Genomic DNA, 8879 nt, shown 5'->3' with positions numbered 1-8879 from the left:
CCGCGCTTGTATGTATCCTATTTAAATTGAAAGAAATACTATTTTACACAAAATATTAATCATTTAAAAGGTTGTGAATCATGTTTTATCTGATGTTGTATCAATCAATTGAGTAAAATGGAAAAGTACATTCATTCATATACATACATACATTATATTCATTACATTATTTTAATGAAAAATTGTATTTATTGATAGTCAAAATGTAGAAGTATTGTTATTTAAATAAATATTAATTTGAGATCGAACCACTTATAAATGAAAGTGTTTTTATTTTGTTGATGCATAGCGTACGAATTTAAAAGTCCTGTCCTGAAGACTTTTTTTGTTGTACTGAGGTCAGAAGAGTACGTCAGAAATCATGTATACGCAAATAAGACTTCAATGTCAGAACTTAAATAATGTTGATGAATTTATCTCATATTTGAAAAATTCATACCAAAAGCGGTAATAAACAAATCTCAATACTGCAACACGAGATTGAACCACGAAATTTGAATAAAAACAAAGACATTTTGGGTATCCACATTTGTACCTTTCCAACAACTCATATTCCACCCAACTCCCTCAGCAACGTGAGACCAGACGAAATATGATCTTTAATAAATGTTGAATGTTTTGCCTCACGCGCTGATATTTAATATTTATGTAGACTGACCACAAGCTAATGCCTTTTGCAAACCTTTCGTCAGTCATTGTTGTTATTCACAATTATTTAATACAAATTATAATTTGTTACCATGATTATTTTTTTGTTTCAAAAGCTTTATTTGTGTAAACATGGATATCAAAACAAAAAAGAAAATCTAATGAAGCATTATTTCGATGAATGCATACTTTATAAATAGTAAACATTAAAAAAAAGAATGTTTCGCCTGGGGATTGAACCCATATATTCGTAGTTTCAAATCCTTATGCAAATTATGCGGAGCCGGCAAAAAATTTGAAAGTGGTGATTAAAAAAAGTTTCTAAGTTACAGATAATGAGAAGTGTTTTGAAATAGAAAAAAATTTTTACAAAGAACTATTAAAATGGGTCCTGCAAGCAGCAATTGTCGGATTGTCAAAATCAAAAAAGGATCATTTTCTAACGTTCACCCCAGTACGCGGCTGAAAAATAAACCTAAAAGACGCTTGAATTTGATACATTGTTGCGTATATCTAAACATTCATCTTAGAGAACTTTGGTTATCACTTCACTCCCATAATTTGCTGCCGGCTCTTAAAAAAAAAAATTTGGTGGCGCAACAGTCCACTGAGAACTAGGACAACTCTCAACCATTCTTGTGTGCTAGTATTATTGTCAGGGATGGAGGAGACCTACAGTTTTAAATCGATTCCAAACGGCTAATTTGAGAAAGCACAAGACAAGAATTAATCTTGGTGAATTTGTCAATTCCTCGCAAGAGGCACGATCCGTAAAAAAAAACTTTAAATCGCATAGACGGGAATCGATCCCAAAACCAACAGTTTTTTTTTTTAATTCATTTTTATTTATTCAATCTTAAACCTATCTTAAAGCTAGACAAAAATTCATAAAACTAGCCTAATTATCCATAACTTACAACTAACTTAATGGTCCCATACGGACACTCTAAGTTAAACTATAACACTAATTACTAATGCCTTTCGGCCTTAAGATCTATTTTACTTCAATCTAAATTTTATTTGTTTTGTTTTTATTAGAAAATTTTGAAAAAAAACTAATTCAATAACCTTTTTTATTTATTTTTACTTACAAACTACTTAAAATAAGGTCCTTAAATAAAACTTAAACTACCTATTCTACCTATGAACTACTTAAAACTAGAACAACCACAGCAGCAAATCTAACTATCTAACATTTTTGTTTTTCATATTTCGTTGTCTTTTTTTTTTTTTTTTTTTTTATTTTTTAATAATTATTATTTTTTTTAAATTTTTTTTTATTTATGCTTTTTGTTAATATTTTTTATTATTTTTTTTTCGTGCCACCATGCCTATTCTACTTAAAACTAAACCCTAATACTATTAAACAAGTATGTAAGCCGGCCAAGGCTTAAAACCCCATCCCAACTACCCACTATAAAGTGCCGATTGAAGCCACCGGCCACTGGTTCTCCTGTTCACCCTATCAGTTCGGTCCCGTTCGGACACAGCCCTACTGAACCGAAGGAGCTCTGTTCCGCCTTGTGCCATGACGTCCCGATTGTACAGGAGTCGCCTATCCACGGTTCTTCGTCTGACGTGGTAGATTAACAGAACTGCCAATCTATCCTGTATCAGACCGCATCTATCTAAAAAGAGAAATGCCTCTGGGGGAATGAAGCCGCTCAAGCGTGCACTCTCAAAATACTCGTTGTTCGGATAGAACGCCCCGAAAATTAAATTGTTGGTCGAAGACATAGCTCTTGCAATGTGACCTCGAACGAGTTTTATCACGAAATTGTCAATTCTGTTGATTCGAGCCCCGTTGTATAGGACCTCGTTTGAATAGTAATGCACATAAGAAGATTCGGCTGTTCGATATAAGCCGGTACAGCGTCGTAAACACTGCCGCTCGAACACCCGAAACTTCTCCATCTGGGAAGGGGCAACGTTGAACCACACAGGACAACCATAAACGATCATTGGCCGTATGAGGGCCATGTAGCAAATTAGCTTCACTCTGGGGTCAAGCCGACTGCTAAAAAACAGCCGTTTCGTCAGAGCGAAGGCTCCTCTGGCCCTGGTCAGAGCAGCATTTGTATGTCTGTCGAAATATAAATACTGATCTAACCAGATACCGAGGTACTTCACTACACTTTTGCTCGCTAATGGCTGCCCGTGAAGATCAACGATGACCATCTTGCGCCAATTCTTACACGTATCCCTCGTGGCCCCAGCCAACGGAGTCCGGAACAGAATTGTCTCTGACTTCTGGACATTTATTTTCAGTTTCCAGTCGTCGCAATACCGCTGAATCTTGTCGAAATCACGCTGCAAGAGAATTCTAATTACCTCAACCTTTCGGGCCGTTCTGTACGCAATTAGATCGTCGGCGTACGCAATTGTCTTTGTAAGACTACCTATCAGATCTGGTGTAAATGCTGAAGAGAATCGGCGAATTCACCGCTCCCTGTTGAAGACCATTTTTAATTGAGGATGTTGTGGTAGAAGTTACATTGCCACTTTTGACAACAAACTTTCTACCGTTAAGCATATCATAAAGTATGTACAACAATGGCTTGCTTATGCCAAGCCTGCTCAGTTTTAGGTAAAGACCCTCTAACCATACGGTGTCAAAGGCTTTTTCCAAATCAACCGAAACAGCACCTGTGCATTGTTGTTTTGATTTATTCCATTGGATATCAGAAACGAGTTTAGACGCAGCATGAATTGTTTCATGACCCGCCTTGAACCCGAACTGTTTATCCGGAATTATTTTGTTGTCCGCAGCCCACTTAGTCAGAGCCCTATTAATAATCTTTTCGAAAACTTTGCTGATGCTCGGAAGAAGACTTATCGACCGAAGATTTGACGGGTTGGAGTTGTCCTTTCCCTTTTTCGGGAGAGGATGAACCACAGCGGGTTTCCAATGCACTGGATAATATGCATTATTCAGTGCATTGTTGAAGAGTGTGGTGTAAATGTCAATTGCTTCCGTCGGTAAATGTCTTAGCACAACGTTGGATATACCATCGACACCTGCCGACTTTTTATTTTTTATTGACTTGAAGATGAGTTGAAGCTCAACCTTCGTCACTAACAAGGGACTTGATCCCGTTTGCTCGGCGATTATGGCATTTGCCAAGGAATCGTCATTGAACCGCATGAAACCGTTCTCAGATCGCCAATGTGTGATATCATTACGGAGGTAAAAGTGATTAAGTAGGGCTCTGTTTTCCAGGTCGTGGTTGGGTCGAATGCTAACATTCACCTTGTACACTTGCTGGAAAGCAGCTCCTACCGCCTCCACTTTTTCCTTCGGATCTTCAATTATATAAAAGTCATCAAAGATGGCTTCTTCTGGATCTATTTGCGCTGTCCTGAGTACGTCTCTGTTCTCTTCGGTTCTTTGGAGTTTTAGACACGGAAGGTCATTGTCGTTTTTTTTCCTGAATATCTTATTGATTTTGGAGAACATACCAGGGTCACTCGAATTAACTGACCGGATCTTGCGGTCCCAGTACTTGTTAATTGATAACCTGTAGTTCTCCTTAATCAACAGATTGACATTTTTTATTGACGACTTCAGTGTCCTAACCTCCAAGTCATGTGGGTCTGTAAGTCGTCTGTACAAGTTTTTAAGTCTTGTCAGTAAGCCACTCTTGTGCCTACGTAGTGCGTCAATAGTCGCGTTTCTGTAAGCGTCCATTTGGTCCAGTTCTTTGTACTTTGGAATTGTCCTTTCCATTGTTCGTTTTATTGTTTCGTCCATCTGTTGTAAATGTTGGTCAATTTCTGTATTTGTCAGGTTTCTGTTGTTTGGTGGGGCTATGTCACTCGAACGAAGTTCTTTTGCTAGGGCATTGGTGAAACGAGGCCAACGCATCTTACTGTAATTATAAGAATGCGTTGCAACGTATTCCTCCAACTCCACGCGTTCGTTCGGAATCTGCATTACAGCAGCCAGTCCGCAGTGATCACTGTCGTACTCGACTGTCTGCAAGCAGTTTGGAGGGTGATTACCCACTTTGTCTGTTACTGTCAGTCTAGTGTCGTACAGCAAAAGATCCAGAAAGGAGCCGCTTCTTGGATACGATGGCTTTTCGGTAGCCAGCAGGTCGACGCCATATTCAACGCTGTAAAGATTCATCAAATTAAAAAGATGATTACCTCTGGGATTACTATGTTGATTTCCCCAATCTTCATGTTTTGCGTTCAAATCACCGGCCAAGATGAAATAGTTTTCTTCCAAGCTCAATTTAAGTTCCCTAAAAAGAATCTCGAGTTCTGAAGCAAAGTAAGTAACCTGCGGAGCTCCAGCCGCATAAGCCGCAATCATATACATTAGTTTCGCTCGCCATAAACACATCGGGACTGTAGTCTGTCAACAATTGGAACATATTGGCTCTTCGTTCAATCCTAATCAGTGAATTTACATTCACAGCTAGGACTTTTAGGCGCGTTTCCGGCAGCGCGCCCATTATTGTCTAAATTGCGCCAGGCCAGGCAACAAAGAGTAGAGATGATCTACCCTTTTGCCTTGCTCCTTTATCTGACTTTGCAGTCCTGTTAGTTGACCTTGAATGCTCAACAACAAGGCTACAATGTCAGGCTGCACCTCTGGTGCCCTAGGCACAGGGGCCTTTGCGGCAACCGTTGGTGGAGCCTGTCTCGTGTTCCCATTCCCTGACACCATTTGGGCGTAGGAAAATTTGGGATCTACGAATTTTTGTATTGGAGCCTGTCGAACTGTTCGACTTTTTTCGGCTTTTTGGCTGGCCTGTTTCTGTTTCATTTGTTGGACCTTAGGGCAACCCCTATAGTTAGCCGGGTGCCCTTGGTTTCCACAAAGGACACACTTGAGCAGCGTCAAATCCTCAACCCGTTCATTCCCCAGCTTACATTCTCCTTCTTTGTGGGTTTCTCCGCACCTGACACAACGCAACTGCATATTGCAGTTGGCATTGGCATGGCCAAACCTCTGGCACTTCATACATTGTAGAATGTCGTCGTGCCTTTTTAATGCCTCCCAGCGTACAGCTTGATTGTCGAGAGATTCGATTCTCTCGACACTTCTTTGTCGTTGGGGGCATCAGGCACCTCCATCTCCCTTTCTTTAGGCTGTTCTGGTGGCGCTAGGCTTGAAAACCTATTTTTATTTTTAGGTGACCTGTAGTGTCCCTCTACATCTTCGGAGACGTAGTCAATGTCACCGTCTGATGACTCGCTTTGTGACGTCAATTCTTTTCCTTTTGACTGCACTTTCTCCCGCATCGCTCCGCGCTTGGCAGCATTATTTCTGTCAACCAGATTGGGCGTATGCCTTCTCCTTTTGGCAGTTGTTGTTGCTAACGACCCATCAGACTGGTGGCCTGATGATTTTGCATTACTAATGTTGTTAAGGTCGTACAGCCCAGCTCGATGCTTAAGACCAAGGGTGAACAATTTTTTCTTTATTCCCACACATAGAACAAACTATGGTAGCAATGAACCTGTTTCTAAAACTTGTAAAATGTTTAATAAATATGCTCATGTAATAGATTTGGAATGTTCTAGAGATGTATTTAATAAAGAAATAATGAAAGCTATTAAAATCGAGTAATATTAAGTAAATTATTTTCTTGTTTTATGTAAAATAGAATATTGTAAGAATGTATGTATATACAACATATAAATTGTTAAGTTTAAGAAAGTTTATACTTATAGGCAATAAATAAATAAATAAAAAACAATGCCAAAAATCGCCGGGAAATGTGTGAATTAATTATTTCTATACACATTGCCTAGGAATTTTATTCATCTCTAGCAGTAATAGGAATTGTATATAAATCCTAGGAGCTAAACGACCTAAAGAGGTGGCGTATATAATATCAGCAATATTTAAGAAATTTAAGAACATATTGGCCCACCTTAAAAATTATCCATTATAAGCCCAGGCATTCGCTTAGCCAGGAAGTGTGGAAAGGGAGAATCAGGATATTGAAAATATGCTTACTCACTTGGATGCAAGGGTATAAGGTTTGTTCAACTCATGAAAAACAGGGCTTTTCAAACCTTCAACAAAATGGTAAAGAAGATCACAAGGCATCAAGGGCTAAACTCAATGTAAATATGATAGAACCAATCTCAGTCTGTAATAACTTAGATTAGTGTGAGACCAGCACTGTACCTTCAGCCAGGGCATATGTTCTGTAGCAAAAGAAGCAACGAAAGTACAGGGGTCCAAACTGCTTCATATATTGTAACTTCTGTAAGGGTTAATTTATCAGAAGTCGAACGAGGACGTGGTGACACCCAACAAGTTACAGGTGTAAACTTAATTAGAACAAATAACGAGCTTTATCAGATTGGAACAAAGAATGGAATCATAAAACAATTGTATTCTAGATCTGAATTCAGTGTGTGCCCAAGAGGTATTGTAAATACCAAAGAAGTAGTTATACTGAAATTTCCATACGCACAGTTGCGAATATGCAATCAACTGGGACTTGACAAGAAATGTCTTTCCAAGAAGGGTTGTAGCTCATCAAAATGTTTTCGGTTTGAAAAATTAAATATTATGTAATTCTAAATTTCACTCCAGCTTATCCTGTAAAAATAAACAAGTTCTTTTATTTAAGAATAAAGTAATTCAAAATTAAGAAAAAAACCGTTTTATTTAATTTTTAGTTGGTATGTTTTATTTTTCCAAATTTTTGATATACATAATATTAATTTAACATATTTCCTAGCGTTGTTAAGCAGCTGTATACAATTCCTAGGAAATATGTACATCTCCTAGGAAATATGTGTTTTAAATAATCTTTTGTAAATCTTTTTATACATTTTCTAAATAGACTCGAAACTGTATACATTTTCTAGGAATATATATAAAATTAATTTAAATTAAACCGTTCTTATGATTTTCAAACAAAAAAAAAATGAAAAATTGAGTTTGTTTTGACAAATCAAATGGTATTTATATCTTTGAACACAAACATATTTTAAAAGTATATTTTTAAATCTTATATAGGTACTTTTTTAACGTAGTCTTTACATGCAGGGGCAAGTTCGTGAGACCCAGTCGTGCATTTTATTAACTTCCCATAGGAAGTTATTATAATGAGTCCGATTTGTCAAATTGAAAATTTTGACATATCTCGACGTTTCAAGGTCCCTAGAGTCAAAATAAAAGATTTTTAAAAAGATGTTTGTGCGTGCGTGTGTCCGTATGTCCGTACGTTAGCGACGTTTTTTTCATCGTCCATAGCTTAAGAACCAAAAGAGATATCGACTTCAAATGAATTTTGAAAGTTTTGAAAGAAAGTGCTCTCAAGAAAATTGCGTGGGTGTTTTTTTTACCATAGTAGTATAAAAAAGGGGTGAACATTTTGGTTAACCCTAAATATCTCACGGACCAAAAACGATAGAGACTTGAATTAAATTTTATATAATACCGTCGTCGTTCTGTGAAAACTCCCTAAGCCTATTTTTCGCAAAAATGAAATAAATACACTAAGTTCATGCAAAAGACAAAATTTATATTTTGTCAAAACTCCCTGAGCTTAACGATGCAATATTTTTAAATTATAGAGAATTAAAACTCCCAAAATCTTTTTATTTGCATGTTGATTTCAAAAAACCTACAAAATAATTAACGAAAGTAGGTAAGAATTGATTTTCGACTTAAATATCTTTTACACATATGAGATTTTGGCTTAAATCAAATGTTATCTTTAAGAAATATTGTTTTGAACATTCGATAACATTTTGAGAAAAATCGAATTGACCGTTTTTTTTACAAAAAATAAAGACTTAAAAGAATATTTAAAAAAAGTTGGTAAAAATCGATTTTCGACACAAATATCTTTTCAAAGCTTTGAGATAAAGGCTTTATCTAATTTTAACTTATAAGAAATATTGTTTTTGACTTCTGGTAAAATTTTGAGAAAAATCTAATTCACAGTTTTTTTTATAAAAAATAAAAACCTATACAAAAAAACCTAAAAAAACATTGGTAAAAATTGAATTTCGACTCAAATATCTTTTCTTAAATTTGAGTTTATGGCTTTTTGATCTTATAAGAAATATTGTTTTCGACATTCGGTAAAATTTTTAGAAAAATTGAATTGACAGTTTTTTTTACAAAAAATAAAAACTTAAGAGTATATTTAAAAAAAAGTTGGTAAAAATCGATTTTCAACACAAATATCTTTTCAAAACTTTAAGATATTGGCTTTAAACTTCTTTTATCTTTAAAAAATTAAATTCAA

The sequence above is a fragment of the Eupeodes corollae genome, chromosome 3 (assembly GCF_945859685.1).
Source record: "Eupeodes corollae chromosome 3, idEupCoro1.1, whole genome shotgun sequence".
In the NCBI taxonomy this organism is placed as follows: domain Eukaryota; kingdom Metazoa; phylum Arthropoda; class Insecta; order Diptera; family Syrphidae; genus Eupeodes; species Eupeodes corollae.
This window is presented reverse-complemented; position numbering follows the sequence as displayed.